Source organism: Micrasema longulum, unplaced genomic scaffold (assembly GCF_059751315.1).
Source record: "Micrasema longulum isolate JH-2025_06_02 unplaced genomic scaffold, ASM5975131v1 h1tg000521l, whole genome shotgun sequence".
Lineage (NCBI taxonomy): Eukaryota > Metazoa > Arthropoda > Insecta > Trichoptera > Brachycentridae > Micrasema > Micrasema longulum.
This window is the reverse complement of record NW_028277718.1, coordinates 362,038-388,505: the sequence shown is the minus strand read 5'-3', so window position 1 is coordinate 388,505 and position 26,468 is coordinate 362,038. Positions and strand designations below refer to the sequence as shown.

Below are 26,468 nucleotides of genomic sequence, written 5' to 3'. Positions count from 1 at the left end.
AGATAGATATTATTTTGTGCAAAAATATATTGTAATTATTTCGATTTTTATTATGAATAATTATAGTTTTTCGAACATTCCAGCGGTATTTACGGTTGATTAAAATCGTTAGTAATATATTAACAGAACGGTTTTAAGGATTATTAATTTTTATGATATTTGATAGCCACGCGGTTTGGCAGAATCATCGACGTGACAAAGCTATGAACAAACTATTTGTGCACTGTGATTGCAATTTTGGGCATTTAAATGGCTTAGATATTCTTAAAATTCGGACTCACGGATCAAACTTCCGTGGTTCGAACCCCACTCTACCCTAACTTAATTTCCATTTTCTAATAATGAGTTATTAACAATTCGTTGAAAATGGTCCTCAAAATGAAATATTTAAGTAAATTATAAGATCGCAAATATTTCTTTTATAAAAAAAACAAAGATTTCGGTGCTCTCATGGATAAGTAATCAATGTGATGGTTGAATTTAAGTTTTTTATCCAAAGTGACCCGATTGTTTCAACGCTTTATAAAATGGCGTTATAAATTATAGGGTCGTGGGGAGGCAGAAAGGTTGATGCATGCCGTGGATTGGAGATTCTAACTGGATTTTGAAAATAAAATATAAAAATAAAGAATAATTAAGTAAATACAAAAGGCTTCGCATATATATATTAATGAAATTTTGTAAGTATGTTTGTATGTATGTGTATGCACATGGGTATATGTATGTGTGTATGTGTATGTATGTGTGTATTTATGTATATATGTATATGTGTATGTATCAATATGTGTATACTAGTAAATTTATATTTTATTTGTCTATTCTTTTTTTAACTTTTAAATAATTATTTTGTATTAAAATATAATTGCCTAGCTTGAAACTGAAAATGTACCATTGTTAGCTGGGTAAAATGTACAAAAAATGTATGTAATTTAATAATATGTATTAATAAATTGAATACGATTTTTTTTATGAATTTGACTGTAAAACATTTATTTAAATAAAAAAAAATATAATCATACACCAACATGATAAATAATCTTGTTCATTTGGCAGTTTATAACATTCTTAGATAATTGTTTTTAAGATTTTAAATATTTAAGTTCATAAGCGAATAAAAGAAATGCAGAAAATTTAATGTTAAATGCAATAATATAATTTATGAATATCAGAAACAGTAGAGGTCCGAGGTTGGATCCTTGTTGTATACCGGAAGATACGGAATAAACCGAGCCAAAAAATCAACTAATAACAGCAATCTGGGATCTATGGGTGAGATAAATTTTAAACTAATTTAAGTGAGCATCTACCCCGAACCCCGAATCTCTGAAGTTTTAATAAGATACGTTTATGATTGACCTTATCGAAAGCTTAATATAAATCTGTATATACGGCATCAACTATCAAACTGTTATCTATGCTGTAACTCAAAAATTAGGTCTATTTGATAGGATTTGCTTATTCGGATATATCAAATTTATAAAATAAACGAGATATTCAAGAATCCTGCTAAAACATGTTGCTGGACTAGCATTCTTCGTGATATTCCACGGCTCGTATTTTTCAAGAATATTAGACGATTAGAGATTACATAAAATCTTCCTGGGAAAATGTAAAACAATCGTGTGATGCATTGTAAACAGATTTGAAATGATCAGTAAACAATGCACTTGTTTCTCTTTCACCGGTTGCGAATTTCTATATGATTCTAGAATCTGTCGAGATATCGTTTTATATTTTATTACGTAAAATCGTTGAAACTTTATAGCGGCTGTTAAAAAACTGAAATATGCTACCTGTATTACGTTTAATATTTACTAAATAATTTGCAATTTATTGATACGGTTTATAAATAAATTATTTTACTAATCTCTTTGGTGATTTTACACCTTTTTTCTTCTATGTATGCGAATCGTGGCACCTCACAGGCGCCTAGGGTCCAAAACAGCAAAATACTAAATTTCGGAAATAGGTGTCTCAGAAGAATCTCAGGTGTGCGGTGGTTTGACTTTGTTAGGAGTGAAGCAAAAAGAGAACGGACGCAGCAAACTCCGGTGACAACTGTCATCGAGCCGATGCCTCCTAAGAGTTTTATCATTTCATTAACGTCGAGGTTATTGAAATTGTTCATCCAGTTAATGTAAATTATGTCTGAAATTATTTTATCATAGTCCACCTTGAAAAAGATAGGTCTTGTTATATTGTTGTGGGAAAAAATATTTTTTTAATTCTGCATCGATAATTACATCCAAGGCAGGATGATAATTACTCTTCAATGTCAAAGGTTCAGAGCATTAAAAAACCCTTACATTAGAATAGTCACTGAGAACCAACTCAAGAATTTTACCCTGGTGATGAAGGTAATTGAATTGTTGAAGGTGACAATAATATTTTTTATATCATTGATATTTTAAGAAATATTTAAAAAAGAAGTCAAATTCTGGTATGAATCAAAACTTTAGAAAATGCTACAGCGATTGAAATCACCGAGAATCATATTTATGTAACAAGTTGGCTGAAAAAAAAAAATTCCGATAAATTGTTAATTTGTCTTCGCTACCAGATAGGGAAAGATATACTGTGCATAAGTTGATCCGATTTGGGCGTTTATTGCGAACGAATAGACAAGATCTATTGGCAAAAAACCAATAGCTTAATTAATGTTAAAGCTTAATTTTAAGATGTATTGTTCTAAAGTGTATTTTTGTAATTATATCTCTTTGTAAAAATATTATGTGTATGGAAAAATAAACAAAGAAAAAAATTAATAAAATAAAAAAAATTAAAAGATCACCTTATTATTTAGCGTTCGGCAAGAAAGAAAAAAATATTTAAAAAAAAATTAAATTTAGGGGTTCAAAACTAGGCCTGTCCAATGTTCGCCTCCCCGAGGTGCTCCCTGGATAACGTTAATGAGCCAACACAACTAGCGCCTAATAATCCCCACTAAAAGACATCTCCTGGCAATAAAAAAATAATAGAAATATATATATTCCAAATATTATTAAATCTATACATACCTAACGTGTGTATTCGCAATAAGTTTTATACTAAAAGTTCGTTTTGGGAAAAATATATTCTTGCAACGTTACGTAATTTAGAGAAAAACAAAAGGGAAATACCGCATACTACAAATACCGATAAAAAATATATGAAATAAATAAAAAATAATTGATTGGGTCTCCGAAAACAATATGGAAATTGAGGAGAAAAGTTTTCAAAAGAAAATATTAAAAAAACATGTCACTAGAAAAACGCGACATGTCTGACTTTGATATTCGTGACGTCAAGATTCGCGATGATGTTTCATAAAAATTTGAATGGTTTGGAACAAAGTTGAAAAAAAACATGAATCGCGACGTATTATGGGGCGTAGCTAATCGGTTTTTGCGGGAATTCAAAATTACAAATTTAAAAATATTTTTTATGTTACTAATAAGTAGTAATTTTTTTTGTGATCATGGACCCTTTTTACTTTAGAAATGTAAAAAAGTTATATTTCCCTATTAATTTACTTAAGTGAATTATTATTTAAAAATATATAAAAGGACTTCTTTTTAAACACTTATTAGTGGTTATAAAGGAATTTGTTTTATTTTAATTTTGATGAGGTATAACGAATAACCACAAATTAAGTACTTGAAATATACATTTTAAAATATAAAATATTACAAAGTCAAATTAATGAATTTTGACCAGATTAGTAATTCCATTAATTATTATTATACTGGAAAAATGTGTCGAGTTGTTCAATATTTTGTGTGCATATATCACAATAACTATTATTGGGTTCATAAAAAAACGTTTTTTGTGCTATCTTGAACAGTTACGCTTTAGCAGTTTGACTCTTTTTATGCCTATTAATGATTTAAATTATCTTTTGTAAGAATTAAGCAGTACTAGGTTAATGTAAAATTTATTTGTAAATATAACCCGCAATATGTATAATCAGAAATTAAATTATATTGATATGAATAACATTTCTTTTACTTCCTTTAAAAATGAAATTTCCAAAAATAATTCAAGTTATGATGTTGCGCCTTGAATCCGCCGCCAATATTATGCAGGTTATGTGCAGTTCTGTAAGTAGGCACATAATAAATGTACACTGTGTGCTCAACTATAGTTGTTAAATATATTATAACTAGCAAACCCGACAGACGTTGTCCTGCCCGAACGTTGGCTTGCTTTGGAAAAATACTTTTTATTGATAAATAGGTACCTAGGTACTTGCTCGTGATTAAATTCCAAAACTAAAATTAGTTAATATTCAAATATTAAATTTAAGTAGGAACTTGTTTATGGTTGAATTCAAAAACATAAAATAAATATTTTTTCAAACGTAGCATTCTTTTTGCAAGCGTCAAACTCCGGTCGTCTCACCAACAAAGGGGTGTACTTATGTAGGAATACGATTTTTAAAAATGTATTGATATTAATATTATTTTAGTTTTACCAAAAATCCAAAAAAATAAATAAATGGGTAGAAATTATTAGGAATTTAAAGAAAGAATCTGATTGAGATCCAGAAAAAACAAATGTTGTTTGTAAACATTAAAAAACAAACTGTTTTTATACACAAAAAAAAAACTTAATTTTTTTTTGCAAATGCATTCTCCTCAAATGCAACCCTGGTAGATCGATGAATTAAAAAATTATGCTCCAAACTTCTTATTTAGAAATTCGATTAATGATTTTAATATCTACGAACACGCACAGCGCAAAGATCTATATTTCTCTGAAAACCGCACGTAAATCGGTTAAGCCGTTTAGGAGGAGTACGGCGACATCACACGTACAGAGGAATTACATATATAAAGATGTGTTACTGTGTGACCAATATTCAAAAGTAGATATATTTTTAATAATATGTATTACATTTACATTTCTAGTAACATTATGAGTTTGGTTTGATTAGTTATTTTATGTTATGTATAATTTTTATGTGACAACATTTACAACAACAATTTTATGTGAAAGCCCCTAATTGGACTTTATGATATGTATTTATAGTATAATTGGCAATTATCATGGATTTTTTTTATTAGCTTATAAATTAATCTAAAAAAATATTAGCCGTTTGTTACTATTCTTATTAAAATCTGTTAAGAAATAAGGGAGATATAAAGGATTAAATTCTATTAATTTGAATGGTGTCAAAAACAAACAATTCGTGACGTCATCCAGTGTGACGTCTTCGGATGTTTTGTGATGTCATCGGATTGTTTTTCATCAATGTCTATGGATTTTATAGTACTCTGTAGATAGATTCCTTTTTCTAAGTGTCGTTTGTTTACATTTACAGCGTCCTGTCACTTATCAAACGCTACGAGTTGTGATTAATAATTTTCATGATAAATTGATAATTCAATTTCTCATAATCATAATAAATTAATATTTAGGAGAGGTTGAAAACCAAAAACTAATAAAAGAAATTCGAGATACATCTCGACATATCTTACAAGATGTAATCCGTTTTCACTTTCATCTGTCAGTGCCTGGAACTGTAGTGTGTAAGGGGGGGGGGGAGGGCTTAAGATAATATGCATAGACAATTCTCCTTATATTTCTATATGTAGCTTGTGGCATTACCAACATTAAAATGAATGCATTACTTGTGAACTTCTGTGACAAAACCTACTACCAACTTACGAAACGATCGTTTTCAAAACACTTTATTTTCGAAACGAAAATAATGAATGAAAATATTCATTATAAGGGTTTATATAAACACTTGGAGAATCTTTGAAAATCTTTTATTTGTAGAGAAGGTTGAATCCGATATTCCTCCTGAGTGATAATACCCTATTGTATCTTATAAATGTTTGTTGGCTTTCCAATGAAATAAAATAAAAAAATATTATATGAATGTATGTAAAGTACCAACGGAATATAATTTAGTATCTCAAATCTACTGATGTTGTAGTCCTTGTTAGCTTTTTTTAGTTCTTGTAATCACGTTTGAATTAATTGTCATTGAAACAGGAATAATTTTGTTTGCATATATAATAATACTAAAGTTATTCGACCACAGTGCGTCACGCCGCGCCGTCTTGTCTCAAAAGGAAATGATTGCTATTGTATTCTAACTAATTTAATCTGCACGTGACTTAAATAATTCAAATACAGTTTTATTGGACGTCATGGATTAAAAGTAACATGACTTTTGCACTGGACACGGAAGAAAACGATTCATATTGTGTGTAACGACAAACCGTAAATGTTTGGTAAAACGAAACACAATAGGTGCACTATTAACGTATAATAGATAAACACGTTATTGCTTTACTAGTACGATAAATCCATACGAATATTAAAAATGCGAAAGTGTCTGTTTGTTTATGTTTCTTTCACGTCGCAATGAAGTGAATGATCGAAGTGATTTTTTGTAAAAGGATAGCTAAAGAGCTGACAAGTGTCATATGCTACTTTTCATTCCGAAAAAACATCACACTTCCTCGGGAAAATTAATATAAAAACAGAATAACGATGCTACGTCGCCATAGATAAACGGATCTGTTTATTGTGTGTGATGGTGAAATAAACTCCCATCCCACATGAAATATGTTTCTACTGTAGCTCTGCTCAAATTACATCTAAAGAAGCATCTCCTTTCTCTGCCTTAATCTCTGCTTTTTTCCTGTTTACTTATTCCCTCTTTCCATTGAAGATAAGTATAATTTATAATTTATAAGCGGCTTCGTTCAAGTGATATTAGGGAGACATTATTTAGGCAGTTAATTATTTGTGCCGTTTATCGATAGGAGTTTTTGTTTATCAATAAGAATTTTCCCAAAGCAATCATATATTTATCGGAATTATCTAATCTAACTTAACTATCGCTATGAAAGAAATACGACTATTCGTTAGTCTATGATGACGAAGCATCGTTAGTTTGTTCACAAATCCAAAACCAAAATGGAAAATAAACCAAACTGACAATGAATAAAGCCAGTTTATTAAATAAATTTTAAGAATTTATTTTAAAAGGATTATTTTTGACATCCCACCTAACCGCCCACTCATTTTCAAATAATGTTGCTCATTGTTGACATATTGCATATTTTTTTTACTGTACTTTTTTAAAATTCGGGATAAAAACTCAGTATCGTATTTAATTATCTTTTTTTGGGGATAGTTCCCTATGCAAAAAAATTGTTAATCGGTTGCTCTGTTGAGACCCAAAGAAAACACCAACAAAAAAACAGACACTTTTGCATTTATAATAGTGTCGATTATATTATATTATAAAGAAGTATAATATTATTATAAAAGTAAGAAAAGTGCTATTTGAAATTCGTTAAACTTATTTTTATATTAATTTTATTGAATTCTTTTATTTTTTTACGATTTGAAACAAAAATGATATAAATACGACATTTCACTTTATTGATTTGTTGGATGAAATTTTCGTTACGAAAAAAGCATGCTAATCTACAAATATGTTTCTAAGAAAAGTGGAATAAAAAAATTAAATAGTTGCAACAGAAATATGTGATCAATTCACTTCTTTTCATTGTCAAATCACAACTGACAGAGAGCCAAAATAAAAAAATATTAGAATCTGTCACAAAATGAGATCGGTTCAATAATTTCTGGTATAAACCAAATGGGAACATTAGTACTAAATGGTTTAAGTGCACAAAAGGGTATACTGACATATGAGGAAACCCAGAAATGTTTTGAGATATTAAATGGACTTAAATGGACTTTGGAGCGAGAAATTAATAATCACCTTCCGTATGTGCTTGCAATTAGAGTGATTGATAACAAAATGGTGTATTCTTTGTGTAGAACAGTGATGGATAACCGGTGATATGCGTTTCAGAGGTGAGACGCCGAGACATTTAGGGTGATACGTCCATGAAATTATAGTACCAGTACATTGTGAACTCATTACTTTACCAGTTCTATAAAAGATTCAATCAATTTAGATCCCCAGAATGAACAACATAATAAAAGAGCCGGATGTAGCAGTCTGCGTACTTTGAAATTAAATATTTTTGAATGGATACAATTTGTTGGTTTAGAGTTTAAACTTGAAGAATTTTAAGACAGATTCTGGGCTCAGGAGTTCACCGACTTGAGGTCCAAACACATGAATCTAGAAGACACCGTTTGGTGATTACCGAACAGATTACCGAACGTTTTAAGAAAATAGAGACATGAGAATAACTTGAGAGTGATACATATTTAATTAAAGTAGTTCTAATAAAACAAAAATTAAATGAGAAAGTTTTGAATCAAATGTATCGAAGGAGGAACAAATTTTGTTATATTCATGAATTTTGAGCGAAGTTATTGGATGGTACAGGATTGTAAATAAGTCAGACTTGTCTGGGAAATCTGATTTAGATTTCCCCAATGTACCTTTAAGAGACCTTATTCTCGGCGTTAAATAATATTAAAACAACTAAAACCGACTGACCGGCAGTGGCGAGCGGAGAGTTTTTAAATTGGTAAGCTATCAAAATTCTGATAAAATGCCCATAGCGGTAGTATGGCATATAAAAAACAAGTCTATTTTAAATTTAATAAATAATTCCTAACAAATGGCTCCAGCGGCTAATAGTTTCAGTAAAAATATTTTCTAATGTAGCACAAACATTTGATTTAAAAAATACAATTAAAAAAAAACATAATTGCAAAAAAAAAACTGTAACCCCGTGGACTCGAACCCCCCCGCCCTCATTATTAGAAAGCAACGATCCAACCGCGCAGCTGTTTCGCATTCCGAGCTAAGTGTCGAAAAAGTAATTAATAAACTGGATGATTCATTAGCGCACCAGTGCATCTTTGGTTATGTCAGACTATTGTAACTTGTCTTGAAATAAAACACTATTTCTTAATAATTGATAATAATTAAATAATTTTAAAGTATTCCTTACCGAGTACGATAGTTCACCAAACAAAACCTAAATTACGTTTTAAGAATCATTGTTTCATCGACTTTTATATCACATTATTATTCACCAAACGACATAAGTTATACATGTTATAATTCTTCATATATATTTATTCTTAACACTAGACACTAGTAACGTTTTTATCATAACTCTAACTAAATTGGATACTGAAGAATAACCTACAATATTCAACTGTCATCGTATGCACAGAAACGAATTACAATAAAAAAACAATTAGCGAATCTTTGTTTTTTTAAAACCCACTTAAGGATTTATCCTATATTATGGATTAAAATATCAATATATTAATTTATTTTAAAGCAAATTTACTTTCAAACCACCGAAACATAAGTATGATCAATTACTGTCAATTACTTACTTATTATTGTAACTTTCGTGTAAGGACATACAAAATATATTCGTTATCTCTTTCTCACACATAACGAGTGCGTATATTGTCACCTCCCTTAGACTGTCGTAAGTCAAATTGATGTATTTTAAAGAATACTAGCCCTTATGAACAATTATTGAAAGACTAAATTGCATTAATGAAAGCTGCAAGATTTTACTGTAATCGCAAGTGTAATTTTTCGAACGAGATTCTAAAGTTTTAGGTTAAAGACGTATTTGAATTAGTGATTTTAAAGTGAGCAGAGTAATCTCGTGTAATCCAGTAGTAATAATTTTGGCCAATAGAGGCGCAACTGGTTGCTGTATGGAATAAAGGAATATATAAATTTACTTACCCAAGAAAAGTAATATATTTTTTTGGTGATGTGTTTTTTCCTAATAATACTACAGTATTATAAAACATTACTTACGATGTCAAAAAAATATGGTAAGCTGCATGTAATCGATTACAAGGAGCATTCGCCCCTGCTGACCGGTGAAGTTTGTGACACCGGCTTGTACTAAATACTAACCTATGAATGAAGATTTGCCAAATGCCATTCAGAAATAAAAAAGTCAGTAACATAAATAATTATTTGTTTTTACTTTTAAATACTAATAAATAAAATGATAAAAAACAAAACTCTTCCATTAATTTACTAGGGCTGCAAAATTATTAATATTTCTATACCCGGCACCCGGGTCAAGACAGGTTTTTTCAGAATTTTGATGGACCGAGCCAAAAAGGTTACCCATCACCCTTGTAAAAGATAATACATTAAAAATACTATTTTTATTTTATTTTATAAGGTAATTCCTACGCAGACACATACTTGAAAAAATACAATTTAAAGATATTAGTCGAAACATTTTCACATGCATAAATATCTTCTACTACTACTACTACCATCACGCCATTTCTCCGTAGGGGTAGGCAGAGAGAATGGACCGCCACACACGTCTATCCTGGCATACATTCCTAGCTTCTTCCACATTCATACATCTTGTCATACATGCCCTTCGGTTCTGTTTGCTTTTGGCATGACCAGACTTAAGATTTTGGTTTATCTGATCATGCCACGTCTTCCGTGGTCGTCTTCGTCTCACGTTGCCGTTCATTTTCGCCATATTCACTTGTTTTACCATTCTTTCGTCGTCCATTCGTTCTACGCGACCAAACCATCTCAGAGACCCTTTCCTAATCTTATCAATTATACGTGACTCAGATTTACACTCTCGCCTGATTTTATCATTCGTAACCCTGTCATATACTGATTTCTCACACATTCGTCTAAGATATCACATTTCAACCGCGTTTACTCGGCTTTCATCTTTCCTCTGCCAGTTCCATGTTTCACTTCCATACGTAAGTGTTGGGACTAAAACTCCGTTGTGCACTGCCAGTTTAGCTTCGATTGACATATTTTTATAAAAACAGTCAGTAACCTCACTATCTCTTTCAAATACAATTATAGAATTACAGAAAATGGATGGAATTACGATTTATTTTTTAATTTTTAAACTTTTGAAAAGTACAAAAAACAAAATAATAAAAAAAATATTTCCAAATATATTCTTTTTAATTAAGATTTATTCCAAAGATAGTCTTCGCAAAAGCTTAGAGAGTATCACGAAATATGTCGATATTGTTATATTGTATCTTATAATCCCAACACACGCGGATCAAAGGTGAGTGGTATGTTGCATTGCTTGATATTAAGGGCAGTTTAAATATATTCCAATGTCTGAGTGTTTTCAATCCCGCATTTATTTGTATTTTATGGAGGAGGTTTTTATCTACTTTATACTCGTAGTTTAATATTTTAAATCGAATTTTAAATCGAAAACAACTGGGCGTTTTGTCTGGGAATCAATTTGTGCGTCAGAAATTTTAGACTTATATAAAATTTGCTTTAAGAACTTTTTAAAACATAGACTCTATCGATTTTTCATAGTTTTGATATTGCGGACTCCATACGCAAAAGGCATAGGTACTCAAGGTAAGTCAAGGTAAACGAATCAAACTCAAATACAATTTAAATAAGAGTTTCGGGTTTTTAAAAGGGATTGATTACTCTCTTAAGGAATCCCAGTAGTTTAAGTGACTTAATATTTATGTGTTGGTCGATTAGTTACAGATGGCGCGTTTACAAGATGTTGATTTTAAAAAGGTTGTATTAAATTTTAATCAAATGAGTTATCTTTTTTTAAAATCCGCATTAGATTAGAGGGTTGCCCATATGAAAAATATATAATGGGTTGAGAAAATGTTTTATATTAATTTTTTTTTACACAAGTACATTTTTTATTTTTAATAATATTTTGTGTTCAGCATTTTTGACAAACTAAATATTAAAAAGCAAGTTTTCTGCCGCCATTTTGGGCAGATTTTTTTTTGGGAACGATGCGTTATTAAACAATTGCGAAATTTTCTCAAGTGATTGTTTTTTGCTCTAATAGAAAAAGGATTAAAAAAAAAACAAAGCGTGTTCGACTTAAATTGAATGTAAATGGTTTAAAAATCAATATTCTGTACATTAAAAATGTGTGTTATGTAAGTTTTGCGAACGCACCAGCACTAAATAATCAACCTATACATGATAAGATTAATTAAAAAAATATATCTATAAACTAGCGTTTTTGCAAACTAAACGTTAGCTAAATACTGAGCACTTATTTAATTTTTTACTATTAAAATTCAGTTCGAGAATTTTAAAAATTGGAAAATTGTTTTCAGGCTTTGCCTAGTGTGCGAAATAATTCAGTGAGATGAACCTCTTCATGAAAATAAAAGTTTCAGTTCTTTAACTTCACTAAATTAACAGTTCGTAGAATTGAAGAAAAATGGATGGTGTGTAAAGTGGCCACTTAAACCAGCCAATAGCAGGCTATAAGCCCCGTAAATTCCTAGACTTCCAGACTCCTTTCTCTAAAATCCTTGTTGTAATTTGTTAATATTATTATTGTAAAATGTATGTCACTGTCCCTGGACTGGCGTCCGAAGCTTAATGTTGAACACCTCACTTTTATATATATTTCATTGAAATTGTAGCGTATCTGGATCATACATGACATAAAAAGGTGAACGTCAGTCTTACTCAAAAATTTAAAATAAGAGTATCTTTATTTATTATAGAAAATAAAAATAAGCTTTAATTGGCTCTTCTGTAAAGTTGCTACATGTCACTTGGTAACTTTTTCTTTTCTGGCGTAGAAGTCGATATAAAAATGTATATTAGAGTGGGCCAATGATTTATGAAGTTTTATGTTTTCTAGACATCAATGTGAAAGGGGTCTAAAAACTTGCATTTTGAATCACATTGAACGTAAAAATTATGAAAAAAAATATTCCATAACACTTTTGATCCTCAACCGAGGGTTGAAGTTTATCACTGTTTTAACATTTTGTTAATTATCTATATTGATACAATTATTTTTTGGTTAGTAAAGATAAAACTTAATCACATTACAAAATCGAACACGTTTTAAAACTACCGAAATGCAAAAAAATTACACTCCGCGGAACTGATTCCGTTGAGCGCATGGCTAATATTGACGAAAACAATGGCTCATTAAAACGATGCCCTTAGATGCTAATTTAGTAAAGTTTAATGGACATTATAAAATTTAACTGGACTGGATTCCCTTACTTACTTGAATCGCGTTGTGGTCCTGTGGTCCAAAGGTCCGTGGTTCGAATCCTACTCTACCCCAACTTGATTCCCATTTTTTAATAGTGAGTCATTTACAACTCGTTGAAAATGGCCCTCAAAAATTAAATGTTAGGGTAAATTAAAAAAACGCAAATATTTTTTATTTTTTTTTTTTAAATAAAAATAATGACGGTTTAGGGCAAAAAATCAACATTTTCGAAAACTTCAATTTCTGGTTGAAGGCCAAAAGTAGTACCGAATATGAAAATATAAAAAAAATTGCATTCTGAGTAATCCAAAAAGCAACCTTTTAGACCCCTTTCATTTAAAATTCGTAAAAAAAAAAATCGGCTCACCTTAATGTATATGAAGTGTTAATATAAATAAATGATCAGAGTCAACGAGTTTTAGAGAAAGACACCTAAATATTGATATCAAACTCACAATTTGTTACCGGGTCACCGAATTAACAACACTTCACTGCTTGTATTGCCTAATTACTAAAATACAGGTGCTTAGTTGCATCACTTCATAGCTTAAAATGAAGACTGGCGATTGTTGTTAAGATGAGTGGTCCTATATAGAACAAAAGTACTCGACTCGCAAAAACCACCTTAATTGTGTACATGTACTCCATACTCCATACTCCATACTCCATACACCATACACCATAGTCTGAGCGCAAGGTGGTGAGAAACAGGGATGTGCTCAATATTGTATATGATTATATTAATTTTATTTTTATTTAGAAAATACATGGCGTTGAATCGCTACCTAAAGCATTATTGACTTTTTCAGTCAGGATTTTTTATGGTTATTTAGTATCTCATAATATATGAGGGTATAAACTTAAAAATATTTATTGAAGGAGTTCCTGAGATATTTGCGAACAATATTGAAAAACAGAATTGTGAGATTTCTAATTATGCTTCATAAACTCAACGGAGAATGCTGACAGTTTGCGGTGTCAAGTATAATTATTGGAATCTGTTATTGCAAGATTTACAGACGGTTTTAATTGAGCTATTATTTAGGTAGGTAGCTTATGTTTGGTTTATTTTGGCATCAATAACTAATTTTCCGTGTTTGGTGGAGATTTATAAGTTTGCTTTTAATACCCTCATATGCATAAATTAGATTTTTAATTTATTGGACTAAAATAACATGACAAGTAAAATGAAATACATAAGTGTTAAATTGTGGCGACATATCGGGCCAGGGGTGGTATTCCAAACGCTCTTGCGGCCATATTATCTTGTGTATTTACATACAAAAAAAAACGAGAAAAACTGTTTTTTTGTGCCACGAAAGTGGTTTAAAATAGCACCTCAGAGCTCGTGCTGCAATGGAAAGTTGACAGAATTATATTAAATTTTCTTTTAAGTAAAATTTAATTTTTTGTATAGAAAATTGTATTAACACACATTTTTAAAAATCTCAAATTACGGGTTACTAATATTCAAAATATTCAAACAAATTTTCTCATTTTGGTTCAGATTTTTTTATTTCATTTATTATCATCATCATGATTCCCATTCCGCGCCTTATAGTGCAAATAGCACTGCATTGGTAAACCAATCACAGCAAATCTTGATCGTTTTTGTTATATGAAGGTACAATGATCAGTCTTACGCTTCAGATACGAGTCCAGGGGCTATGGAAATATTCTAGTGTAGAAACACCCACTCATCCAACCTCTTTCACAACACGGACTATCTTTTCGTTCTAGTAACGAGAGAACTCTTTTAATACCCTGTCATCGCTCTAATTTTCTTGCCTCCTCTTTCACAGTAGTAGCCGCTCGCTTGTGGAATAATCTACCCACTAATGTTAGAGACGCCCCTTATTTATTTACATTTAAGTCAAGATTGAAAGGTCACTATCTAAATATTAAAATTGTTCCTTTATCCTTTTTCTTTCCTTCCCATCCCCTCTCCTCTCTTCATAGTATAGTGTTAATTTATTTTTTTAAATTTATTTTTGTTAATTTTTGTATAAAATTGTAAGATTCAATATGTCCATGTATTTATAATTTTCTCAAACTGAACGGTTTGGGTAGGTAGGAAGAAATTGTCCTAAAGGAATATGCCCGCCCTTATATGTATATGTATATGTATTGTATATGTATATAAAGTGTCAAAAAAAAAACACCTATTTAAAATAATGTTTTAGGAAATTAATGTCGGAAATCGAATCCGAGACCTCTTGCATGGTAGGTAAACACGTTGACCACTACAACACGAGACTGACAAAATCTTATAGATACATAAAAATGATTCTGTTAACTTCCTATCGTAATCGGGGCCCAGGAACCCTTAAGCAATGACTCGATATTACAAACAGAGTTCAACCAATAAATGATCATCAGCTTTTCCACAATGAATGGTGCATAAGGCACTGCTTTAATACTCTAACTGCAGCGTATTCTAACAACTTTGTTTTTTTTTTATGAAGGTAATTCAATCGATTATATGCTTCAGTTTCCAATCCAGGAATGATAATACGTAGAAAATAGTGCTTTTAAATAAATATTTCATGTCAAACATATCGGAAATAGAACTTAAAACCTCTTACATGGCAGACAAACGCGCTTGTTAACTACAAGACTGACCTAAGGGAAAATTAATGTTCATCATCCGCAGAGCACCTACTTAAATATATTATATTGTAGTCCAGTTAACTGCTTTGATTTCGTACTCTTTGATTTTATTTCACGCGGCAAATGTTAGAAAAATAAAGTAACATTTACCTCCGCATTTTTTTATGAAAGTAGGTACCATAGAATTAAGAATAGTCCGGAAGGAGCGTAGAATCATATTTGAATACATCGGACTGTGTCCAATAATTCTCCCACTATGCCTTACTTTCGCCGCGCGCATTCGTGAGGTCGCAGCGTAATGTTGTTTGATGGGAAAAAAAACATAACACAAATAAAAAAAAGCAATCTGTTGATTTATCTAAAATTTTATTGTGCACGTGAAAATGTTGATTGACACAGCAGAGTAGATAAGTAAAAGGGTCATTTAATAAGAGTAATTGAATTAATAAACTTTAAACATAAAATATAAAACAAATTAATTTTATTTTACAGATATTTTTATATCATGTTAAATAATATTTGTTGTTTTGAAGATAATGTCGGTCAAATTTCCACCACAGAGTTGTTTAATTCAGGGTCCAATTCTCATTATTTTTCTTTTTAGATGAGCAAAGTAGGGTCAAAACATTTACTACCCTGGAAACACTAACAAAATTTCCTTTTCGTTTCTTCAACAATCTGACAGATGGAAAAATAATTCTATGTTTAAGTAATGTATTTGTTATATACACATTATTTTGCCAATTACACATGAAATGTGATTGCATCCTGTTTCTTTAAGATCCTAGCAGTTTTTCTAAACTTTAAAAGGACACAACACGGCATAGTTGAATTCAAATCAGGAGTTGCGTACTGAGCGACGTAAACCTACTAATTTATGAGTAGTTGAGTCGCCTTCTGTTTGATGTGCGTATGCGGTTTCTGGACTATTCTTGATTCTATGGTAGGTACCTATATTTATTTGTTTTATCATAATTTCGTAGTTTACTTGTCAAACATAACCACATCATTTTGGTGACTCTTTTTTAATTCAATAGTAAAATTTAAATATTTAAAAAAAACACCGGGGTAGCAGCCCTGGCGTTCATCACTAGAATAATGAACAAACATAGCGCCATAACAATACCTGTTGATTGCCCTTGGTTTCTATACGAAGCAGAATTCGTACGTGACATTGCCTGCTGTCAGGGCTACACGTGGCCAACGCCAGGATGGAGAATACCTAATCAAAATGGTCGATTATTTCCTTGGAAAAGACGATCGTATTTATACAAAATCGTATTTCAATACGATCTCAGGTTGTGAGTTGTGAGTGCTGCGGACTCCAAAAGAGTTAAGCCTCCTAGTTTCAAACCCCTCAATAAGTTTTTACAACAATTTAAATGCGGTAAAAGCACAATTAAAACCACCCCCCGGTAAATGACCACTGGTTAATAAAACACAATGTAATAAAAATTGCTACATGTGTCCAGTCAAAAAACTTTTAACACTAGAAACTATGACAAAAGCAATAGGCGGACAAATCTTTTGGTAAGAAACAAATCTATCAGTTTTGAACTGTGAGTTGTCAAAAGGTAATAGTGCGTCTTCCCGTTATTGTTCTGAGATTGATAGTGTTTTTATAAAGAAAAGTGTGGTAAAGCTAGGGTTTCCTAGGACAGCGGTGCCCGTATTTTAACGGCCGTAGTGAACGGTGATGCAGTGGACAGCCGTCGTAACGGTGACTAGAGTGTGGTTTTCTAGGAAAACGGTGTTATCAACACCATTTAACACCGTTTTCCTAGGAAACTACTCTCTAGTCGACGTTACGACGGCTGTCTACTGCATCACCGTTCACTACGGCCGTTAAAATACGGGCACCGCTGTCCTAGGAAACCCTAGCTTAAGTGTTTTACTTGATGCTATTTCTTATGCAATTTTTTGAATATATCCATATTCTAATGTATAAGGGTCTTTTATAATGTAGTAGTGGTCATTCACTTGTGATTCTGATATTTTTTTAGAGTAATATTAATTATAATTGTAAAACTCGTATTTCAATAAAAAAGTTAAAATACATAGAAAAAATAATGTGGTTTTTATTGTTTTCTTTTATTTTGTACGCTTAAATAATGAAATTTATACCTTTAATGTAGATTTCACTACAAGCTGAACCTTAAACGGTCATTTATTGGTGCTTTGACCATATCATTTTTAGGAGGCTAGGTAATTTGCATGAATTAGGGGTCTACATCAAAAATAATACTCGTCAAATTAACGGTAGTTTTTCTACTGACGTCTCTTGGTGAAACTGCATTTTAATTTTAAGAATTCGAAGTAAACGTTTTTTTAAATTTTACTGTTGTCATAATTATCTAAATCTACCCCCGTCCAAAGAGAGAGTAATGGAGATAGTTATATTCCGGAATTGTTAGGAATATTAAGAAATGACAAGAAACATAAATAAGGGGTAAAGAAGACAAGAATTTCATCCCTTTAACGTCCATCAGGCACAAACCAATCAATTTTTCCATCAACCCCTTGCCCTACCATTCTATCTGCCCTGAAAATTTATGAAGTTTTCAAAAAAACGTTTAGTCGGTTTGTGGTCCTGTGGCTAGTGTCGTGGATTCACGGATTAATGATCCGAAGTTTAAACCCTATTATACCCCAACATGATTTCCATTTTTTAAAAGCTCGTTGAAAATGGCTTCGAAAATGGAAAAATTTGAGTAAATTATAAGAACGTAAAAATATTTTTTTTCTAAATTTTTTTTAACTAGCAAAAAATTGATATTTTTTTGTCCTTAAGTGAGCTTTCTACAAACTCCTTGGGAACGTTATATTAAATTTTGTATTATATGTTTCATAAATAAATAAAATAAAATAATCTCATGTGAGTCTTGATACAATAGCACCTCCCTATTATATAATTAACTTAAACAAATACATACTAATATCACTTTCGGACAAAATAATTTAAAGTACAATGCAATTAAAATCTATAACTTACTTTCACTGTCTATTAAAACAATAAGAAATCAGAAAATATTCGAAAAGGCCATTAAAAAAAGAACAGTGGAGCTGGGTAGAAGTACATCTATAATTCTTCTTTATGTAACACTGATTAAAAACATCGTTGATTATTTTTTTTGTAATTTATATATGTTATCCTAAAAATATTATTAATTAAAATAAAATAAACTATTGTAAGACGTCACTCCCCATTATGTACACAAGAATTGTTTATTTCTTTTACGTAATGGGAAACGTTAATGTAAATATATATTTTTGATTAATGTAAACGATTGTATTTAGTTGTTATATTGTATTTTTATTTGTTAATTAAAATGGGTTGTCTCATTTGCTCAAATCAATAATGAATAAACTGCTAGAAAAATGTTAAGTTTATGTTATGTTTTTGTTATTTAATTATACGTTTAATATAAGGAATAGAGGTGTACATAAATTAAAATCTTAAAAACGTAGTGTTTTAAACTTTACGAACATGTTTATTCCTACATGCAAAAATATTTTTAAAAAGTACCTTTATTCTTAAGTGTCCTCTGCACGGGTAACCGCAGGTAAGGTCACATTATTTTATCTTTATTTAAAATGGGAAAAAATTAAGATTTTTTTTTTAAATATCTGCGTCTTTATTTTTAGTATTATAAAAACAAGTATTAAAGTTAATTACGGCTCTTTTTCAACTTAATTTAGATTATAACTAAACTTAATTTGGAAGAAGACAAAGTTTCACAATTGGTCCTTTGAGCGTTGTAGTATTCGTGCTAATAACTGCTACCCTAACGATACCACCAAGCCTAGGAAGAACTTTCTTATTCAATATTCTACCTAATAGCCACCGCGATGGTAGCACATTATACAACGGGGCCAACTTGCGCATGAGTTCGCAAGTATTTCAACCATCATCTCTTCCAAAAAGACTGAACCAAATATCCGATTAATCTTTCCACAGTAAAATATTTCAAGTATCTGAAGATACGTTTTTAGTCGGAAAAAATTAAAGAGTTATCACCGAAAAATGGGCGGGTGTCAGAATTTCCGGACTAAGGTGTTCTGATATCAAAGACAACGGGCAGCAAGTAACTGTTGTTATTATTTAGGTTAGCTCCGTCATTAGTTCTTCATATTTTTACAAATTGTTATCTTATCACTCGATATATTTGCGCCTTGACTAATTTTATTTGAGATTCTCAGCAACCCTTAAAATAAAGTCCACATTAAAAAAAAGCAATAACTCGCCAAACCTTTATATTAGAATCTTTTAAGCAGGTAGAAAAGAACGGACATGAAATAAAGTTATGAATAAACATCACAATACCCTCACCAAATAGAAAAAATATTTGTTGGATTTTTTTATTGCAACTGATGGTAGCCGAATCTGCGACTCCAGTTTCACAGTCAGCGTTTTGCCAACTGCGCAACGCGCCTGTCAAATTACCTGTTAGCAAAATCATTCTCCAAAGTGATTATTTTAGTAAGTAATTCATCCCTTCTCTAAGGGCTCTAAAAAGCTCTCTAGCTTGAAAACGTATTGGATGCAATGTAACGGTATATTTCCGTTGATCGAGCTTTAACTTTAACGAAGTTTATATCATTGTCTGAACAAGCGTTTTGTCAGGTCCTCGTGGCGAGAGGAAATGTTTTATGGTTACTATAAAACTCTCCATTGACAGATCGGAGACGAGTTTAACGTGCACTGCTCTAGTAGTAAGATAGCTAAAGAGGCATAAGTATGCTTTTTGCAAAAGTTGAACTCGACGTATAGACAAAGTTGTATTAATAAGTCCAGCGTACTCTCTAGCCTCTTGTACTCTGTACGCTGGCAAATCTACCATTTAAGGGTGAGTTATGAGTGTGCGAACATAGGTATGACATTGTCTTATTGTTTTTCTGGCGATGTTGTGAGTGGAAACAATCAAATATTTTGGTTTCATATGTTTTTTTTTAAAAGAAATGCTCCAGATGGCAATTGTGTTCATGATAGCGATCTCTCAGAAGATTCACTATATGTTTCAACTTTAGCAAAAAAACAACATGAATAGCCTCAAATGGCAAATATGAATTTAACAATCTGCCTTCTATGCAGACAATATAAATTTTATCAAAAATAGATTAAATTGTACCAAAATAACAAAGCAAAAACAACATATTTAAGCAGTTATATTGGGACAACATATCAAACCAGGTGCTCTTAAGCAATGGTTCAACATTATTATGATATAATACTCTCCAATAGCAAAAGTATTTATCTATATTATATCTTACACATAGTTTCACTAATGTGAAAGACATCGACCTCCAAAATGACCATGTTCAGCTACTTGACTGCTCTTCCAGTCGGCCTAGTCAGAAACAAGTTGGATTTGGAAGCCGGGAGGTAAAACAGTATGTGTTGACGCTGTCGGAGATAACCATCAGGAATATAATAATGTTTACCCTTTAAAATGGCTTTAAAGTTCTCGATAAAGTCTCCTTTCGTCTGAAAAAATGAGTCAGTGCGAATCCATCCCTTCTTTGTTGCAAACTATTGGTCCCAAGCATGCCCATGAGGAATACAGCGGGATAAGGCCACGGATAACTATCGTCATTATCATAGATTTAGGCTTTCATAGGGCACAGGGAGAGAAATTCCCGTTTTTGAACTGCGTTTTTGCTCTGGGTATTTTTTCGAAAAATTATTCTTTTAAACGGTCAATAGTATATTTGTACCGTTTAACCAAATTCCATACAACGTCATTTTTACGCAACGCCTAACTAATGCATCTTAAAACCGATAAAGTGTAAAATGAAAATAAAAAAAAATGTCATCAACAGTGTTTCGAGTTTGTCCAAATGTTTGCAGACAGGCTGGGATTTTTCTCAAATGAGTTATTTAGATCTAAATTTGTTGCAACAGAGAGAGAAAACATAACGAGAGAGAAGTATGGAAGTCAAGGCATTTACAGGGCTTATGACGTGTCATTGGCTGGTTTAGGTGGCCACTTTGCTCGATAAAGGTGTTAGCTCTTTAACTTCACAAAAGTCAACAAATAGACGGTTGAGGAAATCTGAATGTTTAAACATAGGCAGAATGGTGAACGTTATAGAGTTTGTAAAGTGCCCACCTTAACCAGCCAACGACAGGTCATAAGCCCTGGTAATGCCTAGACTTCCGTATTCAGAATATTAACATCTATTTGATATGGAACATATACATCGATTTTTAAAATTTACAATACTCACGTTAAATACATCGATGTTGTTAGCATATTGGTTCACAAGTACATGCATCCGTACTACTGGTGAATTTGAGCTGTAATTTGTCGGTGACGGACCGCAGTAGAACAAAGTATTAGATCGGGTAACTCGACCAGGCACTCGCACACCAATAAAATTTATGAGTTCACAACAATCGAACATGTTATAATTTTAAATAAAAAATAGCAAGTCATTTAATCTTCGTCTGTTTTCTTATGTTTGGATATTTAAGTATGTACAATTTTTAAACATAAGTCAAATAAACTGAAATCGATAAAATACAAATTGTATGTGAGGTTTTTTTTACAGAAAAAAATATGTTTCGGATTTGGTGGAGGGCACTGGTTTGAAAAACTAAACTTGACTATTTTTTTTTAATCTCATAAAAATTTCAATTTTTTTAAACTTTCATAAGGATGGAAACCCAAATAGTAAACTTGGTATTTTTTTAGTCATAAATTCATCAAACTTTAGCGACAATGTACATATACAAGGAAAAACATTGCAATGTATGTCTCAATTTTTTTTCAATGTAAATTACTCATAGCTCTGCTGTTGATGGCAAATACAAAAGGAATTCTGACATCACAAAACAGTTGCAAGAAATTGGCAAACACAATGCCCATTCAATGAACAATTAATGCCGAGGTCTTTTATCAAACAATGGGTATAAAAGATAATAATTTTGATGAGTTTCTAATAATAATTACTCAAACAGTCCCGTGATCTATTTGATAATAACATCCATAATATGATTACATATTGATGATGACCCTTATAAATTAAATTAAATTGATAATTTTAGTTAAGTTAAAGCGTACAAAACATTGTTTTTAAATTTTGCGCATCCCCGTGTGGTAACAAAGGTAATCTTAGGTGACCTAATTTCAAGTCATGATTTCATAACTTTACCCTTGTCCGGAAAAAAAACACACAGATCTATGTGTGAAATTGAACCAAACCCCTTGTTAAATATTTTCGACTCAGTAGCACTCCCAGAGAAACACCATGAAAAAGATTATCCCATAGAGATGAGTCTATCTCAGTGGTCGGCAATCTCATTAGTCAAAAGAGCCAAAGATCATCGGTACCAAAATTAAGACTTCTTTTGCAAGCCAAATTTAATTACGTATAAAAAAGTTTCCTCAAAGCCAACAGACCTTTTTCTATTATTACATGATAAAAAATATGCGTATTCTCTCTCTATTTTAACTAAAAAAATATTTTATACCCGATACCCGAGTAATTCACTTTTCAAAGAATTTCGAGTGCTGGATATTCGTCAACAGTATATATTGAGGTCAGTAGTGGTCACACATCTCAACAGGGAAAAATACGCAAGGGTTTGTCATGTTCATAATACTAGACACTCCAATAAGGATCTGAGTATACATAGAGCAGTTCATATTTTTTTGGCTCAAAAGCAGCAATATTATATGGGCCCGAGGGTATATAACCTTATCCCAGATTCGTGGAAATGTGGTGGGATTACCAGGCTGAGGAAGGTGTTGACTGCATTTTAATCCACATTGGTCGGAGGGAGTCAGAGAAATTGTTGTCCGATGTAGAAGGACGTAAGCTGGTTTCTTGTTTTTCTAGTAATTACTTAGGACTTAGGATATAGAGATTTTGGTGTTATTTATGTTTTCTTTGGAAATTTATTGTTTACTTTGAAGACTGAAAAAGCACACATTATGATAAAAATGTAATTACTTTTTAATATTATCATAAAATACATAATTTACTGCCTTAGACCGGGGAAACTATCCCTAGTTAGGCAGTTTAGATGAACGAACAGCAAAAATAAAAAATATGTATGTTTATTTTTACTACTTAATTAATTTGTTGCATAAATAATTACTTGTAAATTGCTGTAATAAATATGTAAAAAATAAATAAATAAATAATTGACCAATTGTGTTGACAATCTTGATTACCAATTCCAAAATATTTCATTTCTTCAGGAGACGTCTTTGCACAAAGCGCTTTTTGGTGAATAATGCAACGATAAAAAAGTATCTCGTGATGATAGAAAAATAACTTTTTCCCTTTCCGGTTGCACTTTTTGTCCCATCTGGTGAAATTGAAACAATTTTATCGAGTGAATGATGATATTTTTTTGTCCATTTAGTTACAGCGCTTGCAATATCCTCGCCACGTGTTTGACCTTTCAGTGGCAATAATCCTAAAAGTTCTTCATTAGGACCCGTTGACAAAATAAGCGAAGAGTGAAACTTGGGTCGTGAGAGCCGCACTCGCGTGGCTAAAGAGCTATATGCGGCTCGCGAGCCGCGGTTCGCCGACCACTGGTCTATCTTATTGTTTACTAGATCATCATCTTTTTTTTTCACATTCACTCTTAAGTGTAGCATATTGACATCACAAAACGTCTCTAGTATACCCTATAACTAGAAAACATTCTTGCTTTCTCCCACTTTAATCCAGCGTTCCATAGTTCCGCTGAATAAAGCCGAAAGATAGTCATCGACGGTCTTCCTGGACGGCAAGAGTCCGTAAATGTGAAGAAGAGAGGCATCCGCAGCACGTGTCCAAGTCAGGTCCAGCGCCACACCCTCAAAACGCTTGTTATAGGAGGCTGTTGCGTTCATTTTCGGACAACAATCTTAGTTATCAAATCGACCCATCTTATACCTAATACTGTTCTCAAGCACTTACTCTCAAAACTCAAAAGTTTAGGGTTTTGGCAAGGTGCAAGAGTTCATACCCATGTAGGATTATTGGCATTATACACGCGTTTAATAGTCATCATTTCATTTTGACCGAGTATAGACTAGAGTTTCAGACAGGATTTTTCGCACCTGGATTACTGGTTAGATCCGTAATATCTGTACATGTCTGAGGTTCCAGGTTTGATTCCCGGCAAGGTCGAGATAAAACATGTTTTTAAAAGGGTCATTTTAATGGTAATGTTTCTGTGTCCCAAGAATAGATTTGAAGCGTAAGCGTAAATAAATAAATAAATAATTTTTGTCTTTAAATGGCAACATAACAATCTACAACTACATATACAGAAGGCGGAAAAACAGTTGTCACGAATTAAATGCTAGACAATTTTGGTCGGCACAACATTGAAGCGGTATTTGGTTACTATAAAGTACCTATATCTATTTAATCAAACGTGCATCTAAAAGGGTACAGTTTTTAAAATAGCTTTATAACAAATTGGACATTCTTTTTTCATAACTTTTTTTGTGGTATGTAAAAATATAACTAAAGTTATATTTCCCTTTACACACCTAACGGTACATAGGCCACTGCATTGATAGACCGACCGCATGGCATCTTGGAACATTTTGTGACATAAAGGTAAGATGATTTTTGTTCATAGACATTGTTTAAATTATATTTTTAAAAAAATAATAGAATTGCATAATTAATACATGTTTTTTTTTGAGAAAGCGATGTCTGTATGCAAAGACAGAGGGATGTGGCGTTTTACCCTCTCTGCCTACACCTAGGAGGAAACAGCGTGATGGTTTGTTTGTTTTGTTTTAGGAACAGCACACTAAAAGCCTATTAAAAAAAAACGATATTTATTGTACACTTATTAGATTTCTTGATAAAATGTATATGAAAAGTATTAAAAAATGACCTATTGGCAAATTAAAAAAAGGAGTAGTATTTGTATTTACTGCAATTTTCGACAATATATTGACGAACAATAATGGATTTCTAATGACTATTCAAAATATGTCTTTAACTCACTCAGAAACATCCTGGACGTTAACACTCTTAAAAATGTCTACTTTCCGCTTTTTCAATCGGTGGCTGCTTATGGCATAATTGGCTGGGGAGGTTGCTCGACAATTGACATGAACCCCCTAATCAAGACGCAAAAACTTGTTCTTTGAGTTATACTTCGGTGCCCTCCGACCTACCCATCTGAACCATTATGTCAATTGTTAAAAGTTCTTGATATCCGTCAAATCTATTTTTAAAATCAAAAACTTTGTTCCAATAAAGGAAAAAAAAATGTATGGAGCCTTTGTAAAACCTAAATTATGTTATATGCAACTACCATGAGAAACAGGAAATCAAAAAGACATAAACAGACTACAAAGACAGCAAAATAAAATATTAAAGTTAGTATATGACCTTCCCTTTCCAACAGTAACTAAAGAACTTTTTAAACAAACTAAACAATTAAATGTAACTGAACTCTTTAAACTAGAATCCTTAAAATGTATTCATAAATAAGCCACTGATGTAATTGTAGACGAAGAATTAAAACTTGAAAAACACTGTAGTAAACATGAACACAATATGAGAATATCAGAAAAATATCGTATACAACCTTTTAAAACGAGAAAAGGACAATCGAGACTAATAAACCATGGACTGAAATTATACAATAAACTACCAGACAAAACTAAGCAAAAGACTCAGACAACCTTTACAAAAGATGTTAAAAATATTATTATTAACAGTAGAATGTAAATTTTTAAAGTAAAAATATTTGATTAAATGTATGTAATCCGTAAAGGTTTATCAATTAAATTTAAATTAAAAAAAATAATGTATTCACAATTTTCTGGTCAGGCGACTACGGAAGGAGGTCCCAACTGCCAACAAAATGCCCGTACGAGGTTTTCGCGGAACCTAAACTTCTTAATACCGAGAACACGTACGATGTTTGCTCGGAGACACTTTTCATATATA

The 26,468-nt window shown here is 31.6% G+C and overlaps 2 protein-coding genes across 2 annotated transcripts in view; one reads left to right on the top strand and one right to left on the bottom strand.

The window, feature by feature from the left end:
- The window catches only part of LOC148280875 (acyl-CoA Delta-9 desaturase-like), a gene marked incomplete at its 3' end in the record, with an annotated part of 54,798 nt that extends 41,232 nt beyond the window's left edge, over nucleotides 1-13,566 (bottom strand). Inside the window, exon 1 of the mRNA XM_088227645.1 lies at nucleotides 13,303-13,566. The remainder of the gene's footprint in view (nucleotides 1-13,302) is intronic.
- The window catches only part of LOC148280870 (acyl-CoA Delta-9 desaturase-like), a 202,620-nt gene that overhangs the window by 20,678 nt on the left and 155,474 nt on the right, over nucleotides 1-26,468 (top strand). The gene's annotated exons all lie outside the window — the stretch shown is intronic.